Raw genomic sequence first — 9,702 nt, 5'->3', positions numbered from 1 at the left:
CACTTGACTTTGCATTTGAGGATGTCTGGCTCTGGTGAGTGTTCACACCATCATGGTTATCTGGGTCATGAGGATCTTTTTGTATAGTTCTTCTGTGTATTCTTGTCACTTCTTCTTAATATCTTCTGCTTCTGTTAGGTCCATACCATTTCTGTCCTTTATTGTGCTCATCTTTTCATGAAATGTTCCCTTGATATCTCTAATTTCCTGGAAGAGATCTCTAGTCTTTCCCATTCTATTATTTTCCTCTGTTTCTTTGCATTGATCACTAAGGAAAGCTTTCTTATCTCTCCTTGATATTCTTTGAAAGTCTGCATTCAAATGGGTATATCTTTCCTTTTCTCCTTTGCTTTCAGTCAGTCTTCTTTTCACATCTATTTGTAAGGCCTCCTCAGACAACCCTTTTGCCTTTTTGCCTTTCTTTTTCTTGGGGATGGTCTTGATCACTGCCTCCTGGACAATGTGACAATCCTCCATCCATAGTTCTTCAGGCACCCTATCAGATCTAATTCCTTGAATCTGTTTGTCACTTCTACTGTATAATCGTAAGGGATTTGATTTAGGTCATGCCTGAATGGTCTAGTGGTTTTCCCTACTTTCTTTAAGTCTGAATTTGGCAATAAGGTGTTCATGTTCTGAGCCACAGTCAAGTCCAAGTCTTGTTTTTGCTGACTGTATAGAGCTTCTCCATCTTTGGCTGCAAAGAATATAATCAATCTGATTTTGGTATTGACCGCTGGTGATATCCATGAGTAGAGTATTCTCCTGTGTTGTTGGAAGACGGTGTTTGCTATGACCAGTGCATTCTCTTGGCAAAACTCCATTTTTTGACCTGCCTCGTTTGTACTCCAAGGCCAAATTTGCCTGTTACTCCAGGTATCTCTTAACTTCCTACTTCTCATTCCAGTCGCCTATAGTGAAAAGAACGTCTTTTTGCTGGTCAGGGCATATATATGTGTGTGTGTATATTCCTCAGCATTACTTGTCAGGGCATATATGTGTGTGTGTGTGTGTGTGTGTGTGTATATATATATATATATATATATATATACACACATATCTGATACACATTGTAGAGCAGAAACTAGTATAACATTATAAAGCATGTATACTCCATTTTTTTAATTAAATAAAATTTTAACAACACATCAGATGAACAGAGTAATATACTCTTATCCTTGCTTTACTTTATGTTTGTGTGTGAATTGTGTTTATTGGAGCTTCCCTGGTGGCTCAGCTAGTAAAGAATTTGTCTGTAACGCAGGAGACCCAGGTTGGGAAGATCTCTTGGAGAAGGAAATGGCAACCCACTCCAGTTATTCTTGCCTGAGGAATCTCATGGACAGAGACGCCTGGTGGAGTACAGTCCTTGGGATCACAAAGAGTTGGACACAACTGAGTAACTTCACTTTCTCTTTCTTTCTTGTGTTTATAGCAAATGGAACAAGTTAAGAGTGCCTGTTCAATGTGAAAGCTACAGCCTTTTACCAGTATTTATGAAGGTGACTTTTTAAAGATTTTCTTTGCCTTAACAAGTAATCTTTTGGAGACTGTGGGCTTTGTTTTAGGTAAGAGACTAAGGGAAGAACAAATAGCTCTGGATGTTTCCAAAGCTCATATGAATAGATAAAGTATCCAGTGTGTTTCTATGTAGTGTTTCCCACCCCCCACCCCCGCCCCCTGGCCCTTTTGTTTCATTCATCCCAAGAATTTGCTTTGGGAGGTTCCTTAGTTTCTTGAGAGATATGATGTGGGCAGGTAACTGAGGGTGTGTATAATGGGAAAGGGAAAGTCTGACAAAGAGATGCAGGAGTTAGATGTTTGAAGCAGGATATAACAGAGAACTCAAGGGAGGTTAAGAGAAGACTGAAGGTGATAAAAGGAGAGAGGAACAGAAGATGGGAAGGGAAAGTTCCTCGTGGAGCCAGTTTTGGGAGATCTTAAATCCCAGAGATTACTGACGTTTCATGCTATTATTTGTAAAGTTATATCAACAACAAAGGGAAAAGGCCAATGGTGCATGAAGTCAATATGGTTTCAAGAATGGGGTTTTCAATTACTAGAGACATTTCCATGGTAAAAGCATGACCAAGAGAACAAAGATGCCTCACAAAGAGATAGGAAAACTTCTCCAGAACAGGAGCTGGAGAGTGAGTTCCCACATGAGAACAATAGAAAGAATTTTCCAGACCAAGGAGTCAGGAAATGAATTCTTACTTCAAACAATGAGCCAAGAAAAATGTCCAGGCTATGAGTCACACTGTGAATCACCACACCAAACAAAGAGCTAGCAAGAAAGACATTTCTCTAGCCCAGTAGGTACCTTTCAAATAAGGAAGCCTGGACCTCTAATCCATCTTCAGGGAATAACTGGCATCTTAGGAATCAAAATCTGTCTTTACTGTGCTTCAGTGGACTGTCATTTAGAGCATTGGCTTGGGAGACAGACTCACCAACTGATCCCTGATCAATCAGCCAGGAGTGAAGACAAAGGCTTCAAAGGCATGCATTCAGGTTCCTGGGTGAGAGGTCCTGGTGTCAAATGGTGAAGTTGATCCTATCCAAGTCATGGCACCACAACTGTTCAAGATAACCAGAGCTGCGTGTGTGTGGTCAGTCACTAACTCATAGCCGACTCTTTGCAACCAAATGGACTGCAGCACATTAGGCTTTCTTATCCTTCACTATCTTCCAGAGTTTGCTCAAATTAATGTCCATTGAGTCAGTGATGCTATCTAACCATCTCATCCTCTGCCACCCTCTTCTCCCCCAGACCATGATAAAAACAGATATTATTCAGCAACTACTGTATTTGTAAGAAGGAAGAAGAAATCTCAATATAGAATTTAGTTCAATCCAAATACAACATAGAAAAGAAAGGAACAGGATGGGACTAAGTGGGTGGTAAATTTCTAAGAGGAATCATCAGAGTAGGGGTGAGGATTCTGTTTAAACAGGATTCTTATTAAAGGTAGGCCATGGTTTTCAGATATCACCTGAGGTATGGTATGCATGAAGAATTTCATCAGGTAAGATATCAAGGGTGGGGTTTCTAGCTAAACTAGGGGCATTCTGACTAAAACTGGGCCATGTAGGTCCAACAGGAATGAAAGGCCAAGGTCCAGGCCTAGAGGTCTTAGAGGAGCCTACCTAAAATTAAGTTATGGAGGGATCTTGTTATTTCTCTAGAACCATTTTGAAAAATGTATTATTCTCATAAACATTTTAATCAAATAATAGAAAACACATGCATAGGAAGGATTCAGTTCAGTTGATTTCAGTCACTCAGTCATGCCCGACTCTTTGTGACCTCATGAATCACAGCATGCCAGGCCTCCCTGTCCATCACCAACTCTCGGAGTTTATCCAAACTCATGTCCCTTGAGTCAGTGATGCCATCCAGCCATCTCATTCTCTGTTGTCCCCTTCTCCTCCTGCCCCCAATCCCTCCCAGCATCAGAGTCTTTTCCAATGAGTCAACTCTTCGCATGAGGTGGCCAAAGTATTGGAGTTTCAGCTTCAACATCAGTCCTTCCAATGAACACCTAGGACTGATCTCCTTTAGGATGGACTGGTTGGATTTCCTTGCAGTCCAAGGGACTCTCAAGAGTCTTTTCCAACACCACAGTTCAAAAGCTTCAGTTCTTCAGTGCTCAGCCTTCTTCACAGTCCAACTCTCCCATCCATACATGACCACTGGAAAAACCATAGCCTTGACTAGACGGACCTTTGTTGGCAAAGTAATGTCTCTGCTTTTGAATATGCTATCTAGGTTGGTAATAACTTTCCTTCCAAGGAGTAAGCGTCTTTTAATTTCATGGCTGCAATCACCATCTGCAGGGATTTTGAAGCCCCAAAACATAAAGTCAGCCACTGTTTCCACTGTTTCCCCATCTATTTCCCATGAAGTGATGGGACCAGATGCCATGATCTTAGTTTTCTGAATGTTGAACTTTAAGCCAACTTTTTCACTCTCCTCTTTGCAAAGACCAGTTAACAACCCTCAACATTCTCCATGTTCTTATTCCTACTGCAACCAAAACAACTCTTTATAACACTACTCATTGAGGAAAGAAACATACAGAAAAGAGAAAAATATGGTAATTGTTATAACACAGAAACTTTATGATATAGAACCATTACAACCTAGAATCATCAAGCTTTAAAAATGGTTAACTTGGAAGATTTACAGTGTCCGACATGAAGATTAAGTATAAACTGTAGCCCAGAAACAGAACCACTTATATATGGTAAACTGAATAATGACAAAACTATCACTGTGATGCAGTGAGTGAGAAAATGGATATTCTTTTCAATATATGGTGATGGGATCATTTGAATATTTATATGGGAAAAACATTCCTGTTCAAGTTCCAGTGGATCATAAATGTAAAACGTGAATATGCAAAGTGTACAGTGTCCTGTATACATCTTCTACTTTGAAATGAGCTTACAAAAAGTTTTAACAGGAATGGAACTTTTCAGTTAAGAACTTCTGGTATTGAAATCTCACTTAGCCTAACTGCTTATAATTAGAATCTTAGGGCAATAATAATTTGTATAATAATTACATGTTTTCCAGAACATCATACTTAAGAAGTAATTATTTTGACTTTCAATATATTGTTAAAATAGTCATATTTTTGTAACTTAAACATCTAAATAATTTGGCTCTAATTCTCTACTATTTCTTCTCCAAAGTCAGTTTAGGTGCCTTCATTTTCTGGGTCTACTTCTGAGTTTCCACTGATATTCTGGGAGTGACAGTTCAAATGATTGAAGTGCATGTAGACACTGTATGGGCAAATATTTGCTGTATGGCTCAGGAAACTCAGACAGGGGCTCTGTATCAACCTAGAGGGGTGGGATGGGGAGGGAGGTGGGAAGAAGCTTCAAAAAGGAGGGATATGTGTATACCTATGGCTGATTCATGTTGAGGTGTGACAGAAAACAGTAAAAATTCTGTATAGCAATTATCCTTCAATAAAAAATAAATTAATTAAAATCAAATAAGAGGCCTTATTCTCCCTGTTGAAACTTAGAGAAGATGCTTTATTTTCTCACTTTTCTTAGAGGATTTACTTTAGAAAACTTAACAATTTATGTTTTTTTTTTTTTTTTTTTCTTGTAATCTCTTTGAAATGTATTCAGATACCTTTAAAACCTCTAAGGACAAGCCTTAGAGCATTGTAACCCAGAAACGTCTTTATCAAGAACCTGAGAAATATGTCTTCAAAAGGAAATCGAGGAACATACTGCACTTACCTCTTTATTTCTATCATAGGGCTGTAAACTAAACTTGTGGGCACCTTACTCCAAAACTGTCTCAACTAACACAGACTGTCATCCAATTACTAGCTGAAATTAAGATGAATTATGTGTGGTGGGTGATGTTGGCAAATCCTCTCACTTGAGGAACTAGACATTGTTTATCTTGAAAACAAGTAGATGATGGGTATATGCTTGACTATTTAAAGGGTGAGATGTCTTTCTGTCTTTGCAATCTCCTTAGCAGATTGCCTCTGATACGCATCACCTTCTGGTTCAATGTTTACGCAATAATGAAACTGTTTCTTTCTCTTCTAGTTTTGTGGAAGTTATCAGGCAATAATAGATTTAGTTTTAACTGTATTTCCCCAACAACATATTTAAATCATATAATTCCTTTGATAACTATTTCTTCTTTATTTCACATATTTTACAATCAACGTGAAAGCATTTTGAGGTTTTTCTTGGGGGAAAAGAAAATATCAGTCTAATATCCATGGTCAAACAGTGTACATATGCTGAAATTACAGCAAGTAACTTTTTCAAGTATATCACTTTGAAGGATACAGGGAATATTATATCCATAATTGTTGTTTTCACTATATTCTATGAGATTTCTAAATCTGTTCTACTTTATGGGTTTTTGAATTACACAATATAAAAGATTACTCTCAAAAACATCATAACACAATACTCAGGTAGAAAAAGACATAATTTGCCTTCATATAGAAAGAATTATGTTGTTTTGAAAAAAAAATATTATTTTCAGGATTATATTGAGTTGCTTTCTCAAATAAACTTTTATTTTAAAATAGTTTGCCTTGCAAAAAAAAAAAATTATTATAATACAGTGAGTGCCCATATACTACACACCTAGTTTCCTCCATTACTATATTACTCTATGATACATGTGTCACAATTAATGTACCAACATCAATACATTATTTTTAAGTCTGCACTTTATTCAGACATTCTTAGATTTTATTTAATGTACTTTTTCTGATCTAGAATACCATATAAACTTTAATTACTATGTTATCTTTGGTATCTCTTGGCTATGGCAATGAATTAATTTGTGATGCTTTTTTGTTTTTGAAAGGAATAGAAATATAGAATTGTTTTAATTTTGTTATAAAGAGCAAGCAAAGTAAAATCCCAAACTGTTGCATCATTCTGGGCTGAAATCTTGTGTCCCCCAAGAAATTAATCTGTTGCAGCCCAATAGCTAATGTGATGTGGGGACTATTTAGAAGTGGGTGGGGCCTTTGTGAGGTAATAAGTTTGGAGGATGTCAGGGTGGGTGGAGCCCACATGATGGGATTGGTACCATTTTAAGGAGATTAAGAGCCTTGAACTCTCTCCCTCCATGTGAGGAGGACACAGTGAAAACACCATCTATGGAACTGGAAGAGGACTCTCATCAGACACTAAATCTGCTGGCACCTGGACACCTCAGCCTCTAGAACTGTGAGAAATAAATGTTATTTAAGCCACCTAGCCTATGATACCTTTGTTACAGCAGTCCTAACTGATGAAAATAATCATCCATTCTCTTTTTATGTGGCATCCTAAATTGTCTTTACTCCATTGAACAAATTGTTAATTTTTAAAAATGGCATCTGCTGATACTATCAAAGAAATTAACAATACTGGATTTTTAAAACTTGTTCATTATAGATACTCAATATATATTAAATAACCACAAAAATACCAAAATTGAGATAAACTGTTTTATACTGATATAAATATGATTCTAGTAAAGCAAGATAATTTTGTACTCTTTCATGTGGTAATAATTAAATTCATAAAATTATTATTTTAGATGTGCAAATTCCAAGCCAAATTGACTTATAATGACTTGCATAATTATGAGCACTGTTTCATTGCAACCTTCCAATTACTTCTGTCAATAGAAATGTGGTTACTGAAGTGTGTTTTTTTTCATTCTCTACCCAGATATTTACATTATTATCCCCAATAGATAAAATGCTTGCTGAACAAAGGGTAATCTTTATCTAGAAAAACATTGAGGTGGATTTTTACCTGAAATATTCTTCTGGTAAACAATTTTAAAATATTTTAGAATTTTACTTGAAGGCTTTATGCCTAGTGAAATACAATTAGGGTCAATGTTTGTTTCATAGTATTTCCTTTGAGAATACAACACTCTTACTGTTAGAATTCTTGGAGACAGAGCTCACCATTACATTCTTGATGTGTTTGTACTTGCAGGTAGGCACTAATTTTGGCCAAGAAGCTGTGAGTAAAAAGGATGGAGATATATTTGGATGGAGAGAGAGAGAGAGAGAGTACTGTTCACTAATTTGTCTGCTAGTATGTGGCTCTACTGGAGAGGCGTTTCATAGATTTTGGAAAATAATTATGTATTTTCAAAAACTATACTTTGTGCTATTACCTGTCTCTATCAGTTAGACATAACATATTTTAGAAAGTAATTGTGTATTTTCCAAACTAAAATTTACCAGTATTATGGGAATAAAACAAACTATGTATGCTATGGTTTTGTGACAACAAATTAACCAAGAGATCATAGTCATATAACAGAATGTAGATTTATTTTTTGCTAGGGTAAAGTCAGATGTGGGTTTGCAGCTTTATTCCTTCTTGAGGATACTCCATCTGTAACACATGGCTTTGAAGGCCTGTTCTAGGACATAAGGGCATTATACAACAGGGATCTCAGTCAGCAACTGCCACAGCACATGCAAGTGATATGTATCAAGTCCACTCACAGACATGTTTCATATTTGAGGGCCTTTACCTAGGACACTAACGCCATTCATAAAAGCAAGTTATCATTACCAGTCCAAGCTCATACTGCCTCCCGCACAACAGACCAATAATGGAGAGATAAGCTCCTAGGGCAAGGAAGAGTGATTTTGTTTGGAAAGCCAGCATATCAAGGAGATGGACCCATCTCCTTGGTCCATCCCAAAGATGGACCCAAAGATCCAACTTTCCTCAGTTAGAATTCAGGCTTCTTTTACACTAAAAGGGGAAGGAGTAATCTCCAGGCAAGAACACTAGAGTGAGTGGGTTGCTATTTCCTTCTCCAATGCATGAAAGTGAAAAGTGAAAGTGAAGTTGCTCAGTCGTTTCTGACTCTTAGTGATCCCATGGACTGCAACCCACCAGGCTCCTCCATCCATGGGATTTGCCAGGCAAGAGTACTGGAGTGGATTGCATTGCCTTCTCTGAAAGTTAAGACCAGACTCCAGAAAAGTGAAAGTGAGAGTCACTCAGCCATGTCCAACTCTTTGTGACCCCATGGGCTATACAGTCCATGGAATTCTCCAGGCCAGAATATTGGAGTGGGTAGCCTTTACCTTTACTCCAGGGGATTGTCCCAACCAGGGATCAAACCTAGACCTCTCACACTACAGGCAGATTCTCTACCAGCTGAGCTATCAGGGAAACCCAGACTCCATATGAGATGTGTTAATTTCTTTCTGCTTGTAGCCTGGTCAAGATGTTTCTTATACTAAAAAGGTATTTGAGCTTAATGCTTACCACCTGGAAAGTAGGAGTCTCAGAGATTGGGCAGTTATGTATAATTTAAACTTGCAACAACATCCCTTTAGTGGTTAACTTGTAGTAGAATACAAAGTTTCTTCCCTATTATTATGGGAGAACTTGATAGTGAATATTTACACTGAAGAGAAAGTCTGATACTGCTGATGCTGCTAAGTTGCGTCAGTCATGTCTGACTCTGTGCGACCCCATAGATGGCAGCCCACCAGGCTCCCCCATCCCTGGGATTCTCCAGGCAAGAACACTGGAGTGGGTTGCCATTTCCTGCAGAGAAAGTCTAGTGGGGTCATTTAGACCATTAGCTCAACAGTTAGACTGAGCAGGTTAAAATACCTATACTATCAACTCTGCCTATTCCTTTGTGGTCTCTTGAACAATAGTTTACCTCAGTTTCTTTATATATAATACTACTACTACTAAGTCACTTCAGTCGTGTCCAAATCTGTGTGACCCCATAGATGGCAGCCAGCTCCCCCATCCCTGGGATTCTCCAGGCGAGAACACTGGAGTGGGTTGCCATTTCCTTCTCCAATGCATGAAGGTGAAAAGTGAAAGTGAAGTCACTTAGTCGTGTCCGACTCTTAGCGACACCATGGACTGCAGCCCACCAGGCTCCTCCGTCCCTAACACCCAATTAATATTACCATTCTAAAAAATACATTATTGAGATTGACCATAGCACTATGCATGGAAGCAACAATCATTTATTTAATGAGTATTAGATACACATTTATTGGGCTTCTGCAATGGCTCAGTGGTAAAGAATCCTCCTGCCAACGCAATTAAAATTCTAAAATATTTTAAAACTATTTACTAGAAGAATATTTCAGGTGAAAATCCACCTCAGTGCTTTTCTAGCTAAAGATTACATTATTATCCCCA

The 9,702-nt window shown here is 37.9% G+C and overlaps 1 long non-coding RNA gene across 1 annotated transcript; it reads left to right on the top strand.

The window, feature by feature from the left end:
• Positions 1–6,647: 6,647 nt before the first annotated feature.
• Positions 6,648–7,786, top strand: LOC129656115 (uncharacterized). Its single transcript, XR_008716200.1, has 2 exons — positions 6,648–6,735; positions 7,501–7,786. It is a non-coding gene; the product is annotated as an uncharacterized LOC129656115 (long non-coding RNA).
• Positions 7,787–9,702: the final 1,916 nt, after the last annotated feature.

This window comes from Bubalus kerabau, chromosome 6 (assembly GCF_029407905.1).
Source record: "Bubalus kerabau isolate K-KA32 ecotype Philippines breed swamp buffalo chromosome 6, PCC_UOA_SB_1v2, whole genome shotgun sequence".
NCBI lineage: Eukaryota > Metazoa > Chordata > Mammalia > Artiodactyla > Bovidae > Bubalus > Bubalus kerabau.
The sequence above is the reverse complement of the archived record's forward strand: the minus strand, read 5'-3'. Positions and strand labels throughout refer to the sequence as shown.